The following is a 15,863-nucleotide window of genomic DNA, read 5'->3' as shown; positions in this document are numbered from 1 at the left end:
CAGAATCTTAATTATTTTCTCTCACTTATAAAGTAAGCTGATAATTAAAAGCTGCACTTCTCCCTTACTGAGCTTTTTCTGTTTTGTTTTTTTTTTAATTCATATGCAGCACTGAGGCATTAATTATGTTTCTTAAATAGAAGGAAGTTATAGCGCAAAGCACTGATTTGCAACTTAAAGTTTTCTGATATTACTGGACAAGTGGGTCATTAAATACAAAAAAGAAAGAAAATTTCATGTCTTCAAAGGAATATTTTAAACAAGGACTTTAAAAAATTAACTGAGGGCTATTGGGAAAACATAGGGATTTTCAAAGTAGTTTTTTAATGGTGTGTCAGATACTTTTAACAATAATTGGACTCAATTAGATGGCAAGATAAATTTTTTATTTTACTCCTTTTAGTGTTCAACACGTAGACAATAGTTTACATCAGAGAATCTTTGCTTTACTCACAGCAGAGAACTCATCATTCTGGATAAACATCCAATCCTTGTAAACAAGAAAATTCAGGCTTGGGACAGGGGCCCAAAACACCTTGCCAGTATTGGCACTGGCCATTTTTTCACACACTCTCCAACATCAGAGGGGTGCGTAAGCCAGAGCACTTTGACACAGAAGTGACAGGCAGCTGGTATAGCCTGATGGGAAGATGGCACCACAATCCACACAGGAGACTAAGGAAGGTAGGAGTAAGCCTATATGTCCTGTGAATGGCAAATAAACAGACTGGAGAGCAAGCCAGCAGCATCAAGTGCTACCAGTTTGTAAAATGCAGAAGATGTACTGTTCTTGCTCATGGAGTCGGGTACCTCTCAAATCCCCTCCTACTGCATTGGCATTTCCTAGTGAAGCAAACTGGTAATGAACATGATGAACTAGCACTGGAAAATACTAAATGAGTGAGATCCTTTGGTAAAATCTCATCACTGTGATTTAATTCCCTGGGTATGCCCAATGCTAGCATCATCTTTCGACCTAAAAAATGTTTTTTTCAGGACCTGCGTTCCAGGAAGCTCTGAGTGGTTTCAGTTTGCCTTACTGACGAAATCAGGAATCCCATAGGGGAGTCTATGAAAAGAATGAGCTTCTATACTGACAATGAAATTCAATTATAAATTATTATATTATATTACATTATATTGTACAATTTAGCAGTCATGAAAAATTGTGTACACTCTTAAAGGCCTAATCCCTCATTGCTCTGTACATATTTCACTTATGAAATTTCACCAGAACTCTCAAAACGTAAAATGCTACCTGACTTGTTTGCACTGTATTAAGGTAAAGACTGATCTCTTGGAAACCAAGTGATTTGTATGCCGTGTACACACATTTGAGATCTGACACTCAACTTCTTCCCTTGCAGTCATACCTGGCAGCTGAAATATCTTGCTGCCAGCCATGGGGAGTAAAAGCATTCCTTTTCCACTTTACACTGTTTTGTAATTACCCCTGACTTTTTTTTTGGCTGTCCTTCCTTTTCCATTTTCCTTTCCTGGAAATCAAAAAGGTATTTAGTTACCAAACCCTCTTCCTGCTTTCATGCAATCTAAGAGCTGCCCCTCTACGGATTTAAACCATACTTGTAGTTCCTGACTTAAGCAGACAGTAGCAGAGTTGAATCTGAAATCTGAAAAGCACAGTCCCTTCCCAGGTTTTTCTCCCTGTGTGAGTAATATCAAGAACTTTTCATTTTTTCTCTCTGTTGAGCGCTCTGAACGCCTGAAGAGCAAATTTCTCCATCCCCAGTGCTGAAGTGAAGCTCTTATAAAGAGATACTGTAATATCAGCCCATGAAGATGATGAGAAGGCTGGCATCCTCAGTGCTCTTAACATCCCTGCTCTGACACGAGGTGATGTACTAGCCTGCAAGCCTTTGGCTGCTGGGGGAAAATGTGCAGACATCCTGAGAGATAAGATATGCCCATCTGAGCTTCAAAGAAATGGAAACTAAATGTGATTGAAACATGTCAAAGTCCTCAGCTTCTGTCCCTTTTCAGGAGACCTTGTCCTATGCATGTGCACTGACATTTCAGCCAGCTCAGGACACAAGGATGGGACCAGAGGGAGCAGCCCCCAGCGCTCCTTCCCCCGCTCTCCCACATGGCACTGCCAGCCTGGAGCCCTGGCAGCATCGGCATCAACAGGGGCACGAGGCAGTGCTGGGCCTACAGGGAGATAAGGGCTGATGGATGGTGTGGATGGCCTGGGGGACGAGATAACCCTGGGACCTACCCAGCAAGTATGCAGTGGGAGGAGACGTTCCCTGCTACTGCCACAGCCCTATCTCCTGCTGCTGTTTGGGAAGAGGTGAGGGCCTGACCCTGTGTTTCTTGGCTTTTTACAAGAACATTTCCACCCTCCTGAAGAGAAAAATCCTACCTGGGAAAAAGGTTGGAAAGTGAGTTCATACCTTCAAAGGCCTTCCTGGCCTTCCTGACCCACACCTGTACACCTTCATCACGCTTCTGATTCCTTTGGTTCCTGCTTCCTCGAGCATAAGGTCCCCAATAACCACGAGTGTTTGGTAGGTTCAGTGACACTTCTGACACAATTTTACTTTTACTTGGTAATATGAAAATCTTCCATCCCTGGTCTGCTGTTCTAACATCTTCAAGAGAAGACATAGGCTCTCAGTGTTTTATATCTAAGTCATTGCTGCAACTGGTAAAATTTAGTATAACCCAGCAGAAGAAGAGATGCTCTGTACTTCTTTTGGAAAAACAGTGAAAATGAGATTTTCGAAGTTGTATTTTCACCCTTTTTCCTCACACAATCCTGTTATATTAATAAAACCCCAAACAAAAGTGGTGAGTAATCCTTTGGATCTTACTAGTATGGCACTGATAATGCTGCTGTCACAAAGATATCTGCAAAGATGGGTGTATTACTTTTTTTTTCAAATGAAGTCAAAAAAGAAGGCATTTTTAAAAATATGAGGGCATGGAATGCGGGAAATAAGAGTAGACCAAATTTATTGTCCTTTGAAGAGATTTTTAACATTATCAGCTAAAGACTGCTGCTGATGTCTTTTCGGGAGTGAAGTCTCTTCAGCAAATGAGTGTTTAATAATCCTCATGCTCTCATTTTTGTAATAATTTCAGTCTGATATTAAATATGACTTGTTCAGATGTCTCTCTGATACAAGATATGTGTGTCAGTGTTTGGACAGAGAAAAATTGGATTCATATCTCTGTTATGCTTCCAAATTGCTAGGTCAGATTTGGGTCTCTGGCTGTAAATTCTTCAATTCTATTCTAAGTCAAAGGAATGTGACAGATTTAATACCTAGAATAAGTTATTAACTGCAATGATGCATAAACCAGTGGCACTTTCCAAAAAAGTAGTCTTTACTGCTTCTGTTTTCTAAAGAAAAATTAAAATATAATCCTATTTCCTTGTTTCTTACAGTTCTTGCAAAAATTTTTCTTGATTAATCCATCAAGAACTTGAAACTGATGTGCCCATAAATACAATCTTCTGAGTTTTTTTATTGCAGTAATATTTCTGTCGGGATTAGTTACTCTTTCAAAATTTTAAAAGCGAGAGGAATTCATACATGCACAAAGCACTGAAGAATCACTAGCTATAAACAGAAAGTGCCTGTATCTACCACGAACTGTTTATAGAAGGCTAATATAGAATTACGGGCTGTGTGGAAAGAAATCAAGAAAGATTGGGCGGGTAGGGAACTTTGCCAGCCTGTGCATATGCTCAGCTGAAAAACAGATAGAGTGACCTGTTGACTTTGTAAGACTGAAAACACTTGGATTTGCTTCTCCTACAGGCTAGTGAGTTATGGTGGGCTCCATGCTTTCCACATCAGCCTGGTTTACCCCTGCTGTTGTAGGGACCCTCCTATGGGTCGTCAAGGTGGAAGCTGCAGTTCCTACACACAGTTTTGCACTTGAGGGATATATTTTTCTAATTTTGCTAACTAACTACACTGTTCACAAGGAGAGGCTGTTACATTTCCCTCTTTAGGTGTTGGATGATAATTTTTGGTGATTACCACGTGCTTGGAGAAGGCAACCTACTATGCTTGTCAAGAAATAAGTTTTGTTTCTAAGGTATTAGAGAACTTGTCCCTGAGCAGCAGTCTAAAGAATCACTGGACTACTGTGAATGTCTGTTCTTGGAGAAAGGTCTGTGGGAAAAAAATATTAATTTTTATTACAAAAGCTAAACCAATAAGAAAAAAACCAAACAAACAAGGTAGAAGTCCAGCACACAAACCATATTTGGGAATTTTGATACGTGAAATGAAGCCATATCTCTCCACAGTTGGTGTTTGGTTAATGCAAGCTAAAAAACAACTTCCATACCTCACATTTCACATCCTGATATCCTCAAAAATTGGCTAGAGCATTGTGCATATTATTATCGCCTGGTATGTTACTCTCTTCTCAGCTATTTGCATGACTAACTTCAGAAATGAGCACATTTTTAATTTTTTTAACAAATAATATGTTTTTTCAACCATTACATTACCTTCCTTTGTTGTTAAAAGGGTGGAACTGTGCTCCTAAGTTACTGAAACAGAAATCATGTAGCATGTGAATTTGAACTGAGGGCTCCTATGTCCCTGACGAGCAGCATAGTTTCAGAATTTTATCTCTCATTTTGACTCCAAAAATCATCCTAAATCTGGAAAAAAAAAAAAAATCATGTTTTTGTAAAAAGGTTGCATCTCAGTATTTGCTTTCAGAAAAAACTTTGACAGAAATGTTGCCATTTAGCCCTAACTAGATACAGATTTTAGTACATAGCATTGAGCAATTCTACAAGAAATGAACTTTAATGAGTGTTATATCCTTCCTGCTACAACTGTGGTGTTTTGGGAAAACTACCTACTAGGCTAGAGCCAAGAGAATTTAAAAAGTTGTCATGAAAGCCTGTAAGAATTAGCCTGGCTTGCCTCCAAAGGACAATTTTGCTTTTTAAGCAGAAGAATAATCACAGGATGGGGTTACAATGTATTATCCTCCTAGGAGTACTCTCATGATAGGCTTCACTGTGCCCATTCAGAAGCCATGTTTAACAAGTATTAAATATTTACCCTGAGGTAAATATTCAATACTTATTAAGTAAGATTAGTACTGTAAGATCTAGCAGGTCTTAGCTGCTACCCCACTAAGCAGTAGTGATGAAGGCAAATAATTGGAAGATGCTACTTTATATTTTTATGGTCATCTTAATATACTTATATAATTTTAAACTTGCTTTTCAGGTTTTTTTTCAATATTATGCAAAGTAATTTAAGACATATATATGTGACTTCATCATGGCTAAGTGCTTGGGCCAAAGTGATAAATTGTAGGAAATCTTGAAGCTGAGACTGCTGTGCTACCTTTAATTCACCATGTTGTGTCTAGTTGAAGCTGGGATCCTGAATCAGTGGGGAACATTCTGTACCTATAAATCACTACCAGTCATGTGCACACTTATGTCCTCACTCTTATTTTGTTATGAGAATCACTTTCTGTTGTTTTAGGTACCCTTGGCATTTCTGATGGTTTATGAATAGTTACTCTTATACCAAATTACACGTTCTCTGTGACAGAGTGATTAGACACGTTTTGTCTTTCACACACAATGCCAGGTTGTTGCACAGGGCACCACTGGTGTCAATAGCACCCTACCTCCAGCAGCCAGGATGAAAGTACGAAATACACAGGGTGGTGGAAACAATTGCAAAGGTGTTTATTAGCGTTGCTTTAATGTTTTTCATAACCAGGAATTGTAGCTGCTGTAAGGAGGTAATAGGTGGACTGCAGTTGTAAGGTGTGATAGAGGTCTATCAGGGAGTTGACTTAGATGAAAAAGTCCACGAAATCCAAGAATGACAGTCACCATCTGTTGTAACCGCTAGACTCTGCCTAGCAGGCTGCAGCTCCCTGAGAGCACAGCGGGGGTTACCTAGGGCTGTGTGACTGGTCGCATCCCGGAGTCCATTTCGGACAGCCCCGCCATCTGGCTCCAGCAGCCAGCGGTGTTACAACGCAGTGGTGATGAAGGAGGCAGAGAAGGGTCTCCCATGATGGTGGTAAGATGGCTTTATTCACACCTTGTCCCAGCGCTCTCCGAAGCAGAGAGAGACCTCCTGGCCTGGGTGTGGGGTGGTTTTTTCAGGGGCCCAGGGGCGGTCCCTGGGTGGGGTTGGGGTACAGGAGCCAATAGGGAGAGTCCGAGGGAGTGGCCAAGGCTAGGGCAGGGAACAGGGGGAGCATGGCATCGCAGAATCATCCTGCTCATGGCAGCAGGGTTGGAACTAAATGATCTTCCAGGTGCCTTCCATCCCAGGAAATTCTGTGATTCTGTGATATAAAAGGGAGTGCACAGTTCAGAAAATTGCTGCTAGGATCCTTCAACTGCTATTTCACGCTGTGTACAAAGCTACTGGGATGAACTTGATCATTTGAAAGTTGTGGTTAGTTTTTTAAAGAGTAGGGGAAAATCCAATTATTCGTGAAGTAGGGCCAACTGGATTGAAATTAATTCTGTAAACACTGAGGTTCCAAATTCTGGTTTTTAGAGAAAATGTAGCATAACACAAGTAATATCTTTGAAAAAATATTAAAATATGCTTTCATTTCTTACTTTTTTTGATGTATTGAAGGTAGTTTTCATTATGTCATCCAGATAGTTTAAATAAACAGTTTGCATATAAGGTTAACAAGCTGCAGTGGTAGCAGTGTCTGCGTGGGATTATATTAGAATTAATTTGATCAATTACTTTTAGTTCCAGAGGTCTCCAGATGAGCCAGAAGCCAGCATATGCTGTTTGGCAGATGAAGAATCAGTGCAGTCAACACATGCCGGGAAGGTAATGAACATTCTTTCAAACTTCATTTTTCATCCTGAGCAGAGAAGACAAGTAAGCCAAGACACTGCTGCTCAGAGCAGCCAAAATGATAACCATAAATAATCATAATAGAAAGCCCATGGCTTAAATGAAATAGGGAAGGATAAAATAAGTATTTTGCCATTAAAATGATGGTTCTAAACCTACAATTTTCATTATGATTTGCCCTGGAGTACATGAAGTTTCCTCAACCTTGAGATGCAGCTTTTGAGTTAAAAGATTGCTGAGCATTTTGTTTTGATAAACTGCTCACAAGAAGAGGCTGGTATAAACAACATTTAGTCAAATCAGGGGAAATCTTTATAATAATGTATTTCATTTCCACTGCTAAACTGAAACCCAGGAGGATCGATTCTACTGGCCAGCTTTCATGGAAGAGAGTGGGAGGCACACCCGTGAAAGGATGCCATGGGCTTAGTGCTGTCTGGAGCTCGTACTCCTATCCCCACAAAACTTCTGATGACTTATTAGACACTTTTAACCAGGCTCAATGTATAAAATAGGATCACAGATCTGAAGCGCTCAACAAGAGCAAGCTGCCGGCAGTCTATGTCCCTAATCTATTTCTTGCTGCTGAGACAAATTTATTATTGGCTTGAAATTTATTAGTATCCACGCATAATTAAAATGACACCTTAGTGGAAATTGAAAAATTTGACAAGAAGTGCAAAAAAAGTAATCGTGTTGCATTATAAATATAGTCATGCATTGCATTATACATGTACACTCTATTTTCTATCAGCTATATTTTCTTTCACTAATAAATTATCTGTATGAGCAAGCTTGATGTACTTAAAACAAATTATCCATAGGCCCATGTATACCAAACATTTTGATTTTTTATTAACAAATATAATAATGTTGCTCTTCTAAAAGAAGACTTTTATATTTAAATATCTATGTGTGGATTTAGAATGTTATGTTTTATTAATACAGTAACCTGCTATAAATTTTCATTTAACTTTAGGTGCACAGTTTCATGTTAAGTTGAAATTGTCAGGTGGTTTGTATGTGTTAAAAATACAAAGGTTAGGATTTGTGTTTCATATTATGCAAGATTAAGACAGAAGCTAATATAGTTTAAAAAATCTCTCTTCATCTGATGCATCTGTTGGAAAGAAGTGTTTAGTTTGACTATTTCCATACAACTTCTTAAAATTACAACCATTAAAAGTAAGATGATGCCGAAATGAAGCAGATTAGCTCTGGTAAAAATATTTTAATTAGAATTGCCTATACTTTCAGCTTCTTCTTTCAAAAAATCTGTCACAGTAGTGTTTGCAACTCAGTAATTTTTCTTTAACAGTGTTTTGGTAACTTTTCCTCTTATTGAAATAGCAGAGATAGTTAAAGTCACTGCATGCCACCCTGTTTTAATTTTTAAATTTTAGATTCACAGTGTTACAGTATTTTCAATTTGCATGCATAAAAGCAGATTTCAACCAACCAAGCTCTGATGGCCAGACGTCTGGTTTCTCTCACTTCTCAGAACAGTCTGTTATCCATATGCAGTGACAGCCAAGTGATTTGCTTCATGTTCATACCTTGGAATTTCTCAGTCATGCAGCCATTGCATTTTGTTACCTCTGAACAGAGATTCTGGGCAGAAATCCTGTAGTTCACTCAGCACATGGATTACTGTCGTGTAAGTTTAATCTGCACTGTAAAAGTAAAGATGGGGCCTATTAGAGACTGTATTACTCCTGTCTTCTTCCTTCACATCTCCCACTGTTTTTTCAATAGCTCAAATAAATGCTCTTTCAGGCTTTTCCATTTGCAGCTCCTGAAACAAGCAAGCTGTACATAGTACAGACACAGCTGGCAGCGGGTGGCCATCAGGTTTACAGCAAACCAGGTCATTAAGACTTGCAGTTTACAGGGAAAGCAGGAAATTGGCATGTGCAATCACCACCCACGGTTCATTAAATGCCTCTCAGTTGTCATAGGTGATGTTGCCTGACAAGGGGGAGCAACCCACTGCAGTCAATTTTGATAACACTATTTCCCTATCAAAAATTTGGCTATCACAACTATAATGAAATGTTGACAGTAGGCGATTTTAAATGTTTTCAGCATTCAGGTACCGGATCATACTGCTCAGAAGAGACAATTGCTTTCACCATGGCTTTTACTAGATAGGAAACTCTACCTTCACCCAGCGTCTGCAGCACTATTGGCTGTCAGGACATGTTCCTTTAGGCTATCTTGCTTGCTCTGTTTTATCTGGATACGTAACAATGAACATATGAAGAAATGTTTATTGACTTTAGTGAGATTTAGAGTTTATATGTCTGGGAACACTCAAGAAAACTAATACAAATCAACTAAAGGTGTGAATTTAAAGTTGTGATTACTTTAACTGCATTAGGTGCACATTCTCATTCAAAATTAAAGTGGCCCTAATTCAATTTAACTACATTTACTTCCAAAGTAAATTAATACATTCTAAATGAGAGCTGGCTACACAGAAATTTAAAGTGGTTTAGCCAATCTATTTTAAAAGTTAATTCAGATTGATTTTTCTGCATGTTCTAGACAAAACCATCAGGTCTTAAATGGAATGTGAAATCCTATTTCATTTAGGTGTGTAGCCTAAAATGTTACTTGCTGGTTCCTCTAAGGATTGTTCTGCATGTCTGCAGCCTATACATTATACCTAGAGATATTTTTTAAGGATCAAAATACTAGTTTTGTCATGAGTTTCTACATTACTATTCCTTTGCAGCAGAGGATTCCTACAGGTATGTCACTCAACCTCTCTGGACCTTGGATCAGCAGTATCTGTTTTTAAAATAAATGCTTTTATGTCAGGCTTTGAAAGCTGTTGCAAGTCTTCAGAAGGAAGAGAAATTAACATATTATATCTTGAACCAGCACAAAACAGAACTCAGGGCCATAAAGAATATATAAGTAAAAGAAGGCATACAGGGCTGGCTTAGAGAAGTTACTGTGAACTTAATGCAGTATACATACATACATGCAGATCCAAGCTCCCCACAGATTAAAAAATAATGGCTATGGGCTATAATGTGTACCAGCAGAGATCCACGTTAACTGCTGGACTGCTGTTAATGTCACACACTTATTTACGGGCTCTTATAGCAGCAGAATAAAATGCAGCAAGGAAGATGATTGCAGAAGATTCTTGCTAACAACCACTCCTATCAATACAGAAGTAGTTGATGGTATTTTCTTAGAGCATGATATCATGTAGTATGTTTTGCCTACTTATCAAATTCAGAGCAAGAGAAGAACAATTATTTTTACAAAGCTGAAGCATGCTGTATTCTTTCAGAGAGAACCATTAGAATATCATTAGTTCACCATTAGCTCAAACAACCTCATTTGCTGATTGATTGATAGATGGACAGAAGAACAATATTTATGGTATGTATAAGCTGCAAAGATAAGTTAGAAGAAGACTTATGAAGTGCCTCAATGAGTTAGTATAACAAATTTTACTGGTGGTCAATAAAGATTTGTGCTCCTAACCTTCTTGGTGGTTTTGATGAGAAAGGAAAGATATGCCTGCCTATTAAAGTGCAGCTGTACCATTTCCTAGTATACTGCTTTTAATTTAACTAAGGGTCCCTGGAGAGCTTCTTTTCTGATAGCACACACTAAGACTGCCATGATGCAATGACTGTTATTGTTATCAGCGTCTGTTCTATAAGGTTGGTGTGGAAAAACTACCACGTATTACAGCCATACCTTCATTTGATTGTGTAGTTGTTCCTGAAGAGAATAGTGTCTTTGAAAAACAGATTACTATTTAAATTAGGTTAAAAAACATTTTGGGCTGTGAAAGTCAGGGGTAGGAAGAACTTTAGGATTTTCAAAATTTGAGTTGTGAAAGATTGGATAAGAATTCTTGACTTAATGGGCAACTGGAATAATTTTAATGCCTAAGTTCAGTCTACAAGCATTAATTTATTCATGCTTAATATGTCACAATTTTAACATCTGTCCTTGAAATCTTATCTTTTTCTTTTGGATCAGTTGGTATTTCAAAGAACTAAATGTGCTAAGTCTTTCAAAATCAAATACAGAATGCCCAGCAAAGTGCCACATGTTTAGATCTAAAGCAAGCTAAATCTTATCTTTCAACACAAGCTTGTCTTGAGGCAGCACACAAATTTAAGCTCTCAGTGTATTCAAACTGCATTTTGAATCCAAAGCCAGTTCTTGTTGTTCAGAACTGCTTTTCATGCTTACTTGTGGCTATTTATGGATAGGATATTCAATATCTAAGGAACTTCCTACAACCCTTTTCAAAGTCTCATGAGAATGAGAAACTCTCTTTGGAAAAATGTAAAGATGACAAAGCTGTTTTTCACATTCACGTCATATTTTGTGTGCTACCCCAAAGCACTTCATGTTATATGTGCCTTCTCCAGAATTTGTTCTTATGTTGATAAGGTGAGGATAATTTGATACACAATAAAACACACTGAACAAATAAATAGCTTTAATCAACTATGGAGTGAATTGATTCAATTTTCTGTTTGGTAAAGTCTATATAACATTTCTACCTGAATGTAAAAAGATTGCTCTGGGACTGCTGAATTGAAATAGTAATAAGAGGGGCATATTCACTGTAAATTTTAAACAGCAGTACCAACTCCATGACATAGAAAGTTTATTTAAAGTAATGTTGGTTACTTGATCTGCTGAGGGTACAGCTGGTCAGTGTGGTCTGGTATTGAACATACACTGTATGTGTGCAAGCTGTAGTTGAGCTGGAATAAAGCTGTCCAGAAGGGCTAAGATTAGAGCTGTTTGTTAAAAGAGCCTACAGCTCTGACTGTGAGAGTGCAAACAGGTTGGGGCTGGCTAACCTCCAGCAGGCTGCAATCCCTTGCACAGGCACCTGGCAGTTCAGCAGTGGCAAAAAGGGCTCCCTGAGCTCTCCCTGAACAGTGCCTTCCTATCTTAATATAAGGACCCTGCTACAGTGCAAGGGTCTTAGTTTAAACCGCTGCCACATACAGTGATTTATCAGATAAGCATACCTCGTGGGACTGGGAATGAGCTTATTTTGCAGCTGCACAGCTAGTGTTGTCCCTGAGGGACAGGAATGAACCTCTACTGCAGTGTCGGCACAAAGTAATATTATCTGATGTCACGTGTGAAGTCCAGCTACAGAGCAAGTCATTAAAAACAGCTAAATTAAGAATGAAGAACTCATTCTGATTACGTGCAGGGAAAAAGCTGTAATGCTACTAAACTTTGAACATGTAGATTTTGCTGTTTGTCCTACTATAACAAAGGGAATGAAGTTATTTTAATTCCACCTATCTCTGTCATCCATAAATAAAATTTAGGCCTAATTGCTATTATTCTATGACAAGAATTAATCACTGACATAGAGATTCCTTACATCAGTAGTGTGAGAGGAATCACTTGCTCCATTTGTGGCATATTTAACACTGAATTTCCTGCTTGAGTGAGTTTTGTAATTTTTTAATCATAAATGGATTTACTGAGAACTCCTTGAAACAAGCAGTTCTTTTAATGTCACTTAGTCATCTGGGAGGCATGCATGTACATTGCACCACCAAGGAGTGTGTCCTTGTTTTGGCTTGGATTAAGTTAATTTTCTTCCTAGTAGCTGGTACAGTGCTGTGTTTTGGATTTAGCATGAGAATAGTGTTAATAATGTCATTGGTAAGTAGGGCTTACCCTAAATTAAGGACTTCTCAGTGTTCCCTGCTTTGGCACTGAGCTGGTGCATAAGAAGCTGCGAGAAAGCATAACCAGGACAGCTGATCTGAATTGGCCAAAAGGATATTCCATACCACAGAATGTTATGTCCAGTATATAAACTGGGGAGAATTGGCCAGGAGCTGCTGTATTTAAGCTCAGCAGTCTTAAGCTCTACCAGGGGAAGTTTAGGCTAGACTTTGGAATAAAATTCTCTACATAAAGTATAGTTAAGCACTGTAATGGGCTGCCCAGGGAAGTGGTGGAGTCACTGTCCCTAGAGGTGTTTAAAAGAAGACTGGATGTGGCACTCAGTGCCATGGTTTTGTTGATAAGGGAGTGTTAGGTCATAGGTTGGACTTGATGATCTCCAAGGTCTTTTCCAACCTAGTTGATTCTGCAATTCTATGGCTCAGGGCCAGTCAGAAAGTGGTGAGCATTTTATTGTACATCACTTCTTTCTCTTGAGTTTTATTCCTCTTTCTCTTTCCTTTTCTTTCCTACTATTACTACTACTATCATTAATATTAGTATTATATAGTATTTTAGTTCAGTAAACTGTTTTTATCTTAACATGCAATCAAAGTGCAAGTATAGCATGGTACGTTCTTCTTCTCCAGTAGAAATCACAACACCTGTTCAAGCTTTCATGCAGGGTTTCAAGCTTTTCTTTAAAGTTGGTGGCAGATTAGTTTTGATTATCCTTTCAAGAATTTTCAGAATGGAATGAGTCATTCCCACAGTGTGGTACAAAAGTCCTTCTGATAGCAGCTTCTGTAACAACCAGGTCTCTTCTCTATGGGTCACAGCAAATCTTCCATATAGGTACTTTTAGTACTTTGGGTGCCCAGTCATAGGTAACAACTCACGGCTCTTTTGGTCCTTGATGGGTACAGAACAGAGGGACATCCACTGCCTTAAGACATTTACAGTTCAGGACAGGAAACAATAGGCAATATAAACAAATGGAAGAGGCTGACAAAATAGTACAGGAGACCTGGTATACGTGAAACATTTAAACAGTAATAGAAACATTAAAAATCTGTATTTCTAAAGGACTTAGTGACTTCAAAAAAACTCTGGATGGTGTCAAGGCCCCAGTGGTGCAGTATACAGAATTCCTGGCCAAAAAAAAGGGTAAAGGGTTAGCTCTGAGAAAGACCGGACTTCATTAAACCTGCTTCTTTGTTTGAGGTATTGTAGCACCACTCTCCATCTTCCATTCTGTTAAAAATCCTGAATTATTCTTTACCTCCCTTCAGTCATTCACACACAGACAAAAGTTCTTACACATTGAGAACCAAAACTTCCCTGTATTAATTTTTAATATGATTCAAAACTCATTCAATGTATCTATACAAACAAGCACCACTAGAAAAACAGAATTAAATAATAGTCCCTAGCAGCTGTGTTTCACATATACACAGAATTGTTCAATATGACAACCCTATTGATCAAAACAGAATCTTATCTGAGCATTGAAAGTGACTACTGGAATTTCAAAGACATTCCTAATCCAGATGTACATTTTCTGACTTCTTAGGCTTCAGTATTAAAGATGGTAAGAAAGAACAATCCCCTGTTTTTTGTTTTTCTTTAGCAGCAGACATGAAATTTTATTTTATTCTTCTTAAAAAGCATGGTTTTGTTCAACTTTTAAAGAAAAATTGACTACTCCTAAGAAAACATATTCCAGCCTAAAAGGTAAGAATTTTATATTGTTACAGGTAAAAATACACCTCAAATTAAAGGCTGCTAAGTAATTCATTTGACCTAGAAGAATTCCCGCTTCAAGATGTTTGCAGGCAAGGGAATAGAAATTTGCATCTGCTAAATACAGAACAGGCTTGGAAGGTTACCCATGTTATTTCAAGGACTAGATAGTTCTAAATCCTTGACTATGTCTGAAGAACACCTTTGTGTTTCAAAGGAGCTGGTAGCCTCATTTTGGCATTTTGGATCAGGTATTTAACTGTCTTCTTTTCTGGTATTTTCTGAGGCTGACTTGGCTTTTAGCAGCTCTAAGGGATGAAGATGGTAGTCAAAGATTGTGGGCACTAACAGTGGCCATCCTTGTGTACCATCAGCCAAACAGAGGCCAACACCAGGGTTACTCCACTGGCTCTCTGCTGCCAGATGCTGCTTATACTGAGGCACTCTGCCTGTGCCTTTAGGAAGCTGTCTGCGCTGGGCTGGAGCAATAAAGACATCTGCTGTAAAGGAGACATGTCTTCTCAGGCTTAGTCTTGCTCACTTGACTGTAAGACCTTTTAGATGGAGCCAAAACAAATGGTGTTTATATATGACCTAACGCAGTGGGCTCCCAGTGGATGACATGGGCTCATATTTGCTATTGTGTTACCAAATATCAAGAACCTATTGCACTATGTCATTATTATTCAGTGCATGACAGAAAGTGCAAATGGTGTTTTTGAAAAGCCTCCAGAAAAAGTTAATCTAGGTCTGTAGTGTTGCAGTGTAATGAATAGTCACTTTCCAGCCAGTCAGAATTCTAATTACAGCTCACTGCAAAGAGACAAATGAATTTATCTGCAGTCTCAGTTTGCAGTGCAGGCACACACATGCACAATGAAGTGCATGATGAATGATGATAAATCCATGATCCTTCTATATTCCTTTCTCAAAATCTGAGATTTGATATCTGTTCAAAGCACAAAAGAAAGGATAAACAATCATCAGTCATTTTTAACAAGAGAGGTTTAGTAAACGGAAGCAAACAAAATCTGTCTTCAGTTTACTCTACCCATAAAAGAAACAAATTTCAGTGTTGAGCTTTTGAGGGAAAGCAGTGAGAAAAAACAACCCTTAGGTACAAAAAACCCAAACCAAAACATAACAAAAAATCACCCCCCTATGAAAAAAACCCAAACTAAAACATAACCAAAAAGAAGAGAGCCAAAACAAATAAACAATGCCCTCCACACCTTGACTGAGTGATTTTGGAGAGGGAAAAATGGAAAAATAGGTAAAAGAGACAATAACTTTGCTGCATTTTCCATGAACCAGAGACCTGGACAAAATAACCTGTTAGTTCCTAAACCACCACTCCCTGTGTTTGAGAAGGACGTCCTAAAGATAGCAGAATGACCCCTGTGAGAATGGGTGGAGCGACCTCTCTGCCCAGCGACTTCACTTCACTGTGAGCATTCCTGCAGTGGCTGCCTTCCACCAGGGTTACTCCTCACTCGGTAGCAGTCAGTGCATTCAGACTGAAGTATTTTGACAGGTAGGAGGATACCATGGCACAAAGCCATAGTACCAGTGTTAAGGAGA

This window comes from Corvus cornix, chromosome Z, assembly GCF_000738735.6.
Source record: "Corvus cornix cornix isolate S_Up_H32 chromosome Z, ASM73873v5, whole genome shotgun sequence".
Taxonomy (NCBI): Eukaryota; Metazoa; Chordata; class Aves; order Passeriformes; family Corvidae; genus Corvus; species Corvus cornix.
Note: the sequence above shows the minus strand (reverse complement) of the source record.